The following is an 11,670-nucleotide window of genomic DNA, read 5'->3' as shown; positions in this document are numbered from 1 at the left end:
GGAGGGGAGGGGAGGGGAGGGGAGGGGAGAGGAGACTAAGATAAATTCATACCACAAAATTTGAGTCAAGCAGTAGTCCTGGATTGGAACCCAAATTCTTTTTTTGTATGGTTATAGAGAAGTCTCTTGATATTCAATGGGCTTAGAATTCCAAGTGTAAAATGGGATGATTTGAAAACTGATAAAGCAGTTGAGTTGTTTAAATAAGAAAGTTAAAACTAATACTTGACACCATGCTGTAGCCTCTGTTTATAAAATGCTCTCAATCTGATGACAGCTTGAACAACATGATTGTGGGACAGTATAGCAGTTGTCCTGAAAGCATGTCTCCAGTTCTCAGATCATACACAAAGGCTTCTAAAACATCATGTATAATCACATTTGTTTTAGAGCTATGCAGAAAGTCCAAGACAAAGGACTCCCTTAAAAGCATTATGAAAGTCCTTGAAGTTCTAAGAATTTTGAACTAGCCATTCACTATGCAGAGCTCTAAAGAGCCAGACAAAACTGGGTTCTGCTTGATTAGTTTGAGATATTTTCACTCAAATCCATTCAAACTTTTACATATACAGAATAGATCATGGGAAATTTAAAGGTGAATAAAATTAATTGCTTTCAAGATGCTTATAATCTATCATTGGGTCTGCAATATGGACTCCACATTTGTCTGACATGGCAAGTGGTCCACCCCTATCAGCTTGCTTGTGGCTAAAGAGATAGATGTTTTCTTGGATTGGTATGGATTTTGGAAACTGCCTTAAAATCTTGCCACTAAATGTGCTCCCTCTTGACTACTTCTAGGTAGAGTGGAGGAGGTTTTATTCTTAAGTCAAGCATCCTCTGCACTTGATTGCACAACTACCTAGCTCAATGATATTGAAATCTACTAGCCCAGTGCTGCATCTTTCTCTTTCCAGTGCTTCCTTCTAACTTCTGAGGTCTCCACTCATGCCATCCTCTAGGAAAGTTCGATTTCTCTTAAAAAGGATGTTCCTTCCTCCCACACTTCGCCTAAAGGACTTGGTGATTTCCTTATCCCTAGCTAACTCTCTTTCTTCACATGAACTCAGTCAATTTTGGTCCCTACAGCTCTATAACATGTTTTCTTTAAAGTAAAGAATTGGCTTGCCTAATATTTATTTTGTCTCATTGTTTCCCAATCATTTCAGATATTTTCAGAGAGAAAATAGATTGGCTTTATCAGCTACATACTGACAGCTAGGAAATACCTTAGGAAATATGGAACAGGAAATGTGGTCCCTCCCTAATGCTAAGGTCTCAACTTTTTACATTTTTCTTCCTTTGCTGACCTTCCTTCTGATTCACTGCACTCTTTCTAGATTTCTATTTTTTTATTAATTATTTTATTCATTTACATTTCACATGATATTTTCCCTTCCCGATTACCCTTGTACAACCCCCCCCCATTGCATCCTCCATACCCCCCCCCCGCCTCTATGAGGAAGCTTCTCTACCCACTCTCCCATTCCTGCCTCACTGTTCGAGCATCCCCCTACTCTGGGGCATCAAACCTCCACAGGAACAAAGTCTTCTCCTCCCATTGATGTCAGATAGGGCCATCCTCTACTACATACATATCTGGAGCAATGGATCCCTACACATATACTCTTTGGTTGGTGGTTTAGTCTCTGGGAAATCTGGGTGGTCTGGTTAGTTGAGATTGTTCTTTCTGTGATTTCAAAAAAAAATCTCCTTCCTCTTAACATACTCCAAGGATCTGGGTTTATCAAAAATGCTAACGTTAAAAACCTAGAGGACAAGCTGAAGTAGTGTATCCTCAAATTCCAGCATAGGGTAGGAATCCTTTATTGGATTAGTAAATGAAAGAGTTTATAACTCTATGACATCTTCCTTGGGAAAGGTAGAGAGATACAGAGCCCATGACTGAACTACATATCTTCCATGGTTCTTCATTTTTGAAGATGAGTTTATGATGACCACACTCTAGGTAAACAGTTAAATGCTTTACATTGAAAACCCTCTTTTTTTTAGTGGGATATTAAGTTTGATGTCAGTACAGAAGCATTTTGAAGCTGCTTTATCTAAGGTTGGAGAATTATTGATGCTTCTGGCTTTAAACTCCTTGACTTTCTAAACCATGTCCATGTAAAAATAACCTTTGGCCCATCAGAAACAAATTAAAAACTTCTTGAATGTGGCTCCATTTTCTAACATCTAAAACCATGGTTAGAGATATAGTTAAGCAGATAAAGTGTTTATTCCCCATCCAAGAGTACCTCTGTTTAACTCCACCACCACCCATCTGAGTAGCCAGGATTGGTGGCATGCTTGTAATGCTAGTACTAAAAACAAAGTGATAGGAGGATCTAAGACTTGCTGATAAGTCAGCCTATCCAGATGGGTGAGCCTCAGGTCCCAGAGAGGGTACCTGTCTCAAAATCATTGTAGACAGCTACTCATAGATGATACAAAAGTTTGACTACTCCCTCCATTAACAACTGTATTTATATTTGTGCACACACACACACACACACACACACACCTCTGAGAATCAAATCAGATGTTCTCTAAATGTGTCCTTAATGGTGAAATGGAGAACACGATCCTCTCAGGGATGTGCCCAGACACCATGGCTCTTCTGGACACTATCATCAGTCACCTACTTGACCTTCCTGTGTGCCATATTTAATACGACATTTCCTGCTAATAGCAGGACATATCTCTCACTTAGTCAGCACTGAGTACAATATGTTGGGTATCTTCTCTTCTAGTACATGTTAGCGTTTTACTTTATGTTAGTTCTTATCTCCACAAATATTTACATAAGGCATTTCTAACTAAAGAAGGACTCCATTTTCTCTGTCTCTTTTCTACTTGCACATATATTTGAGTTGTGTGTTTTCTTTATACTATTCACTCTTGTGATTCCATATACAATACACACTAGAACACCTTACCCTTGTTTCAGAATATATTATTATACTTGTGAAAACAGTATCAAGTATAACTGAAAATTTATAAACAAAAGTCAACTCTCAGACCTCTAGGATGTTTTTTTCTTCATTGTACCTCTTTTCTATATCTATAATATGGAACAACAAAGTTTTCTACCAGTGTTTTGTCTTGAACATGAAATATTTAGATTCATAATCACACTATCATCTGGCATTTAGTAAATGGGGCAACAATGGAAACTATTGGTAGTGTCTGTCATAGTTAATTTTCTATTATCATGACAAAGTGCTATGACTTTGAAAACTTAGAAAGCATTTAACTTGGGGCTCAGGATTACAGATTGTTAAAATCTATACCACCATATTAGGGGGCATGATAGCAGATGCCAAAGCAGTAGCTGAGAGCTCGCAAATGATCTACAAGCAAGAGGGATGGCATGGGCTTTCAAAACCTTAAAGCCCACACCCAGTGACACACTTCTCCCAACAAGGCCACATCTCTTACTTATTCCTAAATAGTTCCACAAACCGGTACCAAACATTCAAACCTATGGGGGCCATTGTAATTTAGATCACCACTGTGCTGCTGTGGTTGTTAGTGGAGATAATAGGAGAAGGGTGTCCTTTATAATCATGATGCAACAGAGATCAGTGGTGACTGTGAATTACTGTGAAATGTGGATAATACAAAATTTAAACTTAATTTCCTATCCCAATGGGGTACCTATTGTCCCATGCTCTCCAATTGTGTACATAAAAGCCTGTAGCTGATATTTTATTTTCCTTAGCTTTTCTTTCATGTCTATCTTCTTCTTACATGCTCTCCCTCCTGATTTCTGACAGTTTGAATGAACCATCAACAGCAATGCTAACACCTAAGCCACCTCTGATTTCATCAGATTCACCTAACAGACAGGCACCAATAGTTTTAGAGATGGATTAGATAGCACAGTGCAAGAACTAACTGGCAACAAAGATGCTTTGTGGTCTCCAGTCTCTTGGAGCAAATGACTCCAGCTCAAAGGAGACATGCACAAGACACATTTATACCTGAATGAGAATTCCACAGAGTATACTCAACTTTCTCTGATTTGGGCAAGAAGTATAGATGATCCCCAAACAAGTTGATACTGTTCTCACAATAAACCCCCACACAGGGAATTCCAATCTCAATAAAACACTTGTGTACTTCCCCTCATCCCTCTGGCTCGATCAATAGCCTCTTGGTTTCCTCTCTTATTCAGTGGAGAAAGCTTCAATTAGCTGATTATCTGTCTTTAGCACATTTCTTTTGCTTCTTATAGTGTTTGATTGCCTCCAAACAAAGAAAGCTAATAATCTATTTTTATCAAGGAAACTGTTTTGATTGCAGGAACCAGAGAGCATCAGAAATGAGCTGGGGCTCTGGCTCAGCTGGAAGACAGAGCATAGATGAGGCCTTGGAGGGGTATCAGAGCATCCGGGGGATGCTGAAGAACTGAGTTTATAATCAGAAAGTTGTGATTTTTTGATTGGAAACAATTCAATTCCTATATTTTCAAGTAGATGTGCCTTTTTCCCCCATGGGTTGTCCCACTTTATACAAACAGCAGCAACAGCTAAATAAATAAATAAATAAATAAATAAATAAATAAATAAATCCATCCCCAGGGGAACTGTGAGCTTTGCTTTTGGGAATGATGAATTCTACGTTCTAACAAATGATACTAAGTAGTGAAAAATCTCAACATCCTATAAAATACAGCATTTTAAAGATCTTTCTTTAGCTTGCTTTTTTTTTTTTTTTGGCCTCCACCTGTCCAAGGGGAAGAGAGTGGGTCATCTCTATCGATTTCCTATGAATTACACCACAAACTCAATCAAATATATTTTGATTACCACTACCAGCTGGTAAAGAATCAATCAAGTAAAATTCCTAGTCAAGTAGGAACAATTCTAATTGATAACTTTGCATTAGGCTCATACTCACCAGTAGTTATGACATGCTTGCCATGTGCCAGGTGGGCTTCTAAGTGTCCTGAATATTCATTAATCTTCCAACAGTCTTCTGAAGTAGGCCACGCGATCATCACAATATAGATGAAGAAATTTTGTTTAAAGAGAAATTTACCTTGTAGTTCAGTTCCTCACAGGCAGAACAAACCTGCCACTAAGCACAGATTGTACTCAATTTATTTATTTATCTATCTATCTATTTATAGATATTTATGAGACAGGGTTTCTCTGTGTAGCCCTGGCTTTCCTGGAACTCACTCTGTAGACCAGGCTGGCCTCGAACTCAGAAATCCGCCTGCCCCTGCCTCCCAATTGCTGGGATTAAAGGCGTGTGTCACCACTCCTAGAGATGGGGATGACTCTATTGACCTCTATAGCAGAAAGAAATTAATTAGGTATAATACTTTTATAAGTTCAGGAAATACTGATGCTGAGACCAACAGTAATGAGCTAATGGAGTGATTGTGGACGGTGTCACTAAAAACATTAATAGACTAAGTATGAACCATGGATGGATCTCAATCTGCTTCTAGTGCTTTCAATCTTTCATAGCTCTCTTCCTTAGAAATGGTAAAAGAAAACAAGTATGTTAGTAGTTTCCTAATTTCGAGATGCTATTAATTCTCAGAGAAGTAAAAAGGAATTAAAACGATCTTGGCATCTTTACTCTCATTAACCAGGAGCTCCACTAGAGACCTTACCCCTGTGAGTCCCACTAGAGAAGGCTGCGTCAATCTGTACCATTCCTTATGTTTCACTCTACTTGGGAGTCTTACATGGCTAAATTGGATGAGTGTGATTGTCAGGAGCCTGTGGTGTGTTTTCAGTTTTAATCAGTCTGAAGAACTAAGAAAGAAAGGTGTGGGGAGGAAATGAAGTCAGGGTTCTCAGTTCCATACATCACAGGTCATCCATCATGGGATTGTTGTTTGAGAATGCCACAGCTACTGGTCACCATTATTACTCCTTTATTTCTAAGAGGCTTCAACACTCGTTCCTTTCTACTTACTACTTACTACTTTCAGGACATGGCACTGGCATTCCTGCCCTTTGAGCCACTTCTCACTCTCTACAGTTGCATGATGTGATTGTGACATCCATTTCCTGCCTAGATTCCAGCTGACATAAAATCTTTCAGAATATAGTGCAGTGTAATCTATTTCATATTCATCGTTCCTATGTAAAACCATTTTCTGTACTTTTTTTTTTAACTTGAAAAAGTTGTCCCAACTCTCTAATCTTGAGCATATGGCATAATTTTTGGAACACAGGTAGAATTTATAACCCTACACTTAACAGCATTTCTAAGTTGTAAGTGATTCCTATTTTAATCAAAGGAAAAAAATTAAATTGTGCATGTAAAAATTAGAGACTGTCGTTGGCATCTGTGTGTGTCCATGGGGCCATTTGTGTCACGGGCATCCAGTTGACACATAAATTTCTTGAGTGCATGGTACTGGTCGACTTAATAATAGTAGAGGGAATTCCTGAATTCTTAAATTATTTATATACTTGGAAGTGCACAGATAGATCCATGTACAATTGTCTTAGGTGAACAACTTAAATGTTTCTGTCAGAAGATGATCCTTTAATGCCACTGGATAAAAATTGACTGGATTTCATCAATAGTATTTAAGTACTGTTTCTTTTCATTGCAACAAAATATCCTTGATATTGAAATATTAAAATACCTTATAGGATTCAAGGGAGAAACATCTTTTGCATTTTTAAGTGAGCATCTGTATAGGACAAACTTACATAAGACTTTAAACTGCACCAAAGATACTATCTCAGTAAATTCCATTTTAAATGCCAGAATTACAGATTAAAATATTCCAAACTCTCTTATGCCTTGAACCATAAATAAAAATAATATGGGCAGGTGTTCATGTAAATTTCTTAGGAAATTTATATAAAAAGATTTAAGAAAAGCTTCAATTTAAACATGGATTTCTTTTTAAAAATACTATTACATAAGTGAAAATAAGATGTCTGATATGAAAAAAATTACTACAGATAGGGTAAGGTTTATTTTTTAAAACCCTCCAAATAATGACTTAATGCATGTTTATTTGAACCTTAAATCTATAGATCAGAATATTGGGCAAGGCTCATCTGGGTAGTTGCTATTGAATTCATTCCAACATCTTCAGTAAGCAGGTTGGCTAGGAGCTGGCTGGTCCAGGATCACCTGTGCTGGAAAACTTCCTCTGTCCCACATGGTCTCTCATTTTCCAGGAGGTTAGCGGAGCCTGTTCATATGGCAGCTGGGCAGCCTTCCAAGAAAGCCAGCAGTAGCATTCAAGAAAGCTCAACATTGTTTCACCAAATTCTATGGTGGAAAGACTGTCACCAGGGAGCCCAAATTCAGGGGGTGGGAGAGGTAAGGTTTAAATGGAAGGATGTCTAACTAAAAGATCAAATGGAACAGAAATAAGCAAAGCAAAAGCATAGCTGTTTTATGATCTCTCAAAATTAGTGAAAGGAATAAGTCAGAATGAGAGTGAAAAGGGTAAAGTTATTGCTGTAAAAAGACTGAAGCAAAGATCATGGTTTTGCATCTACCAGTGTATCTGCACATAGGCACACATTCCTATTTGGTGCTTTTAAGACCTTAAAAGAACTTTGATCTCTATCACTTCTCCACTGGGGTCTTATTTCTCATTGTTGTTGTTGTTGTTGTTTGGTTCTTATTTCAGTCAAATCTACAGGTCCTTCGGTGGTTTGCTCTTTTTCTTGGCGTTTCTTCTTTCTCCCCATCTTACTCTCTGACTCCCAGAACTGTTCTATTCTTTCTCTGAGTGAGTTTTATCTTTCCCCAGTCTCTCTTATCCTGCTTATTGTCTATTCCAAACTCTGGCAGAAACAAAGTCAATGAAGAAAACACTAAGTCATTTGGCAGCCATGAAGAAGCAATGAGATGCCAACTTCTAAAGAGCCAGAGGACATTTAAACCCCAAATGCTGGGAATCTTGGTGCAAATACAAATGGAACAGAGGGAGGGGGAAAAAACATGTGAAGGATTATTAGGTAGCACGAAGTTGGCCACCGTTTTCCATTACTTATTTTCCCATACTTGTTAGAAGACAATTTCTATGTTTCGTTTTGAGTTTGTGCAATGGGAGAAATTAATGAGCACAAGAGGGGAGGAGGCAGAGGGAGAGAGATCCTAAGAATCAATGGAAGCTTGCCTCATTCCATTTCAAGTCAGACCATAAGAAAATAGTTTTCAGAACCTAAGGATTCAGGTTAACAATGCGGGTAAAGTTTCCAAGTTCTAAAAAGATTTTGCATGAGAACTGAGATGTGTGTTATATTTCAAAACACAAAAGCAGCTGCTCATTCCAGACAGAATTTGCCATTGCCTTCTGATAAGAGGAAGCTAGGACTCAAACCTAGATCTTGTACTCTTCATTGTTATTCTTCTAATACAGACCTTGCCCCTTGCCCAAGCTAAGATTGTTACTCCACGGAGGGTTTTTAGACATCATTAACCACAGGAAGAGAACATAACACAGCAGAAACTCGAGATTGAATAACAACCTTGAAATTCAAACTGACATCATGTATTATTGTGTGCATTATATACTAAACAGTTATTAGGAACAATTAGCAATTAAAGACTCTTAGGTGCAGTTATATGGTTTTCTACAATATATCCTGAGTAGCAGGCTAAGTGCTTTGGCTGTAAGCCAATCATCAAAAAGCCCACAGAAAATGCTAATCTCAAATATGTGCTTCTTTATGGCTATTGAATGAGGTCTGTTAATCAAGCCAAGGCCTTACAGAGATGGGGGAACTTCAGGTGCAAACTTTCACTACAAAGAAAATACCATGTTATAGAAAATGCAGGTGGCCACTGCAAAATAAATGTACACACTCGCTTTCTCAACTTGGCTTTTATCAAGAAGAAGTGAAGCAGGAAGAAGAGAAGGAAAAAGAAGAAGAAGAAGAAGAAGAAGAAGAAGAAGAAGAAGAAGAAGAAGAAGAAGAAGAAGAAGAGGAAGAGGAAGAGGAAGAGGAAGAGGAAGAGGAAGAGGAAGAGGAAGAGGAAGAGGAAGAGGAAGAGGAAGAGGAAGAAGAGGAAAGAATATTTTAACATGGAAATGGTAATATAGAAATATTCTAATATATCTCAATTCCAGCACAAACTTAATGAAATGTTCTTTCTGTTTGGTTGTGACTCTTGTTGTTCATCACAGTTAACCCAAAGTCCTAAAACTCTACTTTTCTGAAACATTAAAAAGATGTTACATCATGGTCCAGCCAAGTTTATGAGTTGTAATTGTGTACATGTAGCTCCATATAGATTAAATACTACATTTTTAATTTTAGGACTTTCACAATATCCATCTTTCCAAAGAGACATATGTTCAATCATAGAAAATAAGGCAGATTTTGTGCCTTATTATATGGAACTTATATTTTATTAAAATCAGAGGGACAGCTCCAATTCACCCATCATTAGTATTTATACAGACTTTTGGGGGGAGTTCAATTTATATATTGAGTAAATAGTAAACTGATCTTATTCTCTGTTTAGCACGATTTTCTTAAAGTATGGAGTAGGCTAAAGGCAAATGGTGTCCAATTTCTATAGGATACTCAGGACAGGAAATGATAGAAACACTATAAAGGGTAAAACTAAAACTAGTTTACTGGCCATGTATGGTTATATGTTTGTGAATAAATAACTGATTGATATGCTCAGCCTGGCACACATTCCTCTAAATGCCACATAGAACAATAAAAATATAGCGTTGTGAAAGAATGGACCGTGGAAGGTCAGAAAGATCTGTTTTATACTTGGATATAATCTGAGAGTCTTCAACTTTACACAGCTTCAATAATCTTAAAGATAGAGAACACGGCAACAAATAACAAGCTAATTTCTGACTTTTATTTAGAGAAAAAAGGATATTATGGTTGAGTCTTGTGGCTGCATGCCTACACTAGGGAGCACGAGGCAGGACCTTGTGACTTTCAAGGCCAGTTTGGACTATCTGGAAGGACTCTGTCCATAATCAGGAAATAATAACACACTATAAATCGAAAAGTATCTCAAAGTTTTAATATAAAAAAAGAAGGTAGTGGTTTTACAAAGTAGCCCAGTATCTGAAGAGATGGCTCAGCTGTAAGAGTACTTACTCTTGTTCCAGGGAGCCAGTGTCCAGTTACCCCCAGGAATATTGGGTGGCTTACAGCTGCTCGAAGCCCCAGCTGGAGGGTTTCTGACCCTCTCCTTCTGACTTGCATGGACAACTGCACACAGGTGTCACATACTCTCAAAGACACATCCACATACACAGAAATAAATCTCTTTAGAAAAGCATCCAAAGCATTTGTAGATTAAGATTTGGTCATTTCTAAAATGATTCTCTTATTTAGAATCAGCAGAAAACACACACAATAAACTCTAAACAAGAAGACTTAGCATGGAGACTTGGAAGGAACATAGAATTAGGGAAAGCTAGAATCAAGGATTTTAAAACTAAGATATCATTGTTCTTACCCAAAAATTGAACAAGGAAGCTACTCAGTGTAAAAAACAGTAAGCCTGAATTCAGGGGTTATGGGGAAAAATGCTATTTTACAATCCAGATGGAAATCAACAGTAAAGGAATGTTTTCAAAATCTAAGGTCTGTGACCTTGTAACTTTAATACTAGGCTTTCCATGTTGTCTCCTGTGCTGAACACTTGCACTTGGGAGATGGTTTATCACATGCTACAGGCTTAGTCTCCATTGTACTTGAGGACTTTCTGAGACCTCTGCTATTCTTCTTGTAGTTGAGTGAGGTACAGTCTCTCTCAGTGAGTGATATAAAGAAGTACAGGGGAGAGGCAGAGTGATGGGATGTTTGGAGTAGCAAAGTCTTGCCTGGCTCCTGGTCTCTAGCCATTGCTAGTAATATGCACTTCCAGAAGATGGGGCTATAGCTCAGTCAAAGTGCTCACAAGTGAGAGCAAGGGAGGAAAGAGAGAGAGGGAGAGGGAGAGAGAGAGAGAGAGAGAGAGAGAGAGAGAGAGAGAGAGAGAGAGAGAGAGAGATTGAAATTTAACATCTCAGAATCTGTTTTAATTATCTTTTTAAAAAAATAATAATAGAATAGTGCTAAATGGTAGTGGAAGGTAAGAAATGGGTCAAAAACATAGTTGTTCAGATCAAATCCAAAAAAATTTTTTTAGCTTAAAGTGCTTTATTTAGTATATAGTGTTTATGAGAATAATTTGAATGGGCTGAAGGTGTTCTTGAACAGAATTCAGCCCTCTTCAAGAGAGTGAAAGAGATCACGATTTAGATTTTACAAAAATGAGAATAGTCGGAGACAATAAGAGGTGTGTGTGTGTGTTTTCTTTGTAAGAAGGTATCTTTTTCAAAGCCTATGAGAGATCACCCTTATATCCTCAAAATTGTTAAAATCGTGCTGCTTCATAGTCTCCATCTGTCTCTATCATAAGATATTTTTTTTAACCTACATACCTCCTCCTTCACCTGTCCTTTGCCAACATTGATTACAAGTGGTAATAGTACTGTTCTCCCATGAGTGTGTAGGACACCTCTATCTCATTATACATCCCCATCTTAGCAATCTGTGTGTGGCCGACATCACAAAAGACCATAATAGAGTTAGCTGCCATCCGTGCAGGGCAATCACCCTCTTATAGAAACCAACTGTCTATGGAAGAAGACTGTTCTGGACCAGTGGGCCAGGGGATGAGAGATGTGCTAGGCAGCAG

Source organism: Mus caroli, chromosome 8 (genome assembly GCF_900094665.2).
Source record: "Mus caroli chromosome 8, CAROLI_EIJ_v1.1, whole genome shotgun sequence".
In the NCBI taxonomy this organism is placed as follows: domain Eukaryota; kingdom Metazoa; phylum Chordata; class Mammalia; order Rodentia; family Muridae; genus Mus; species Mus caroli.
This window is presented reverse-complemented; position numbering follows the sequence as displayed.